Source organism: Tigriopus californicus, chromosome 3, assembly GCF_007210705.1.
Source record: "Tigriopus californicus strain San Diego chromosome 3, Tcal_SD_v2.1, whole genome shotgun sequence".
In the NCBI taxonomy this organism is placed as follows: domain Eukaryota; kingdom Metazoa; phylum Arthropoda; class Copepoda; order Harpacticoida; family Harpacticidae; genus Tigriopus; species Tigriopus californicus.
In genome coordinates, this window is record NC_081442.1 from 3,628,345 (window position 1) to 3,629,104 (window position 760).

Genomic DNA, 760 nt, shown 5'->3' on the forward strand with positions numbered 1-760 from the left:
AATCATGTCTCTGTTGGATGGTCCAAGCTCCACTTCAAAGAGAAAGAATCCCTTAATAATAGGTTGCGAGCTCTCAATTTGGGGTTAAATGAACAAAGAGAGATTGGCCAAATCCTGTGGAGAATTCTTTTTCCATTTCCACTCATCTCATGTATGAACAGTGGGCAAGTGTATTTCGGGAAGAGATTTCCTTTGGTTTATGGCCATATTTGCCACGCACGAGTAATGCACAAGATCCGCAAAGGATGCAGCTTTTCCACGCACAAAGAGGACTTTATCGCTAATTACCACTTGCGAGCTATTCTTAGTTCCTGTCCCAACGAAATGTTTCCGATTCAAATTACTCTATACGTATATGCACTCTTTGGAGAATGGAGGGAAAGAATAGGAAATTGAAAAGTGGAAGTGACTCCAATCAAAAGTTCATCTCGGCCCATTGGCGAGCGGAGCCATTTCTCATTGGCAGCTAATCACATTGGAAGAGAAGGTGCGAGACACGGTCATTTCTCAGAGACAAAGAAGAACCGACCCGATCTTGTCAATCCGTTAAAACAATTTGAGTCTCAGAGCTTTTTTTCTCATACTACTTTGACTCGCCAGATTCTTCTTCAATGCTCGACCGGCCAGACAGGAAGGCATCAATTCTCAACAGCTAGCTTGTTCTAACAAGAGAGAGAGAGAGACAGCCTCTTTTTTCCCTTTTTCCATTCCGATTCATAGCGCCATTTTCAAAACGAATAATTCCTTATACGAAACTTTT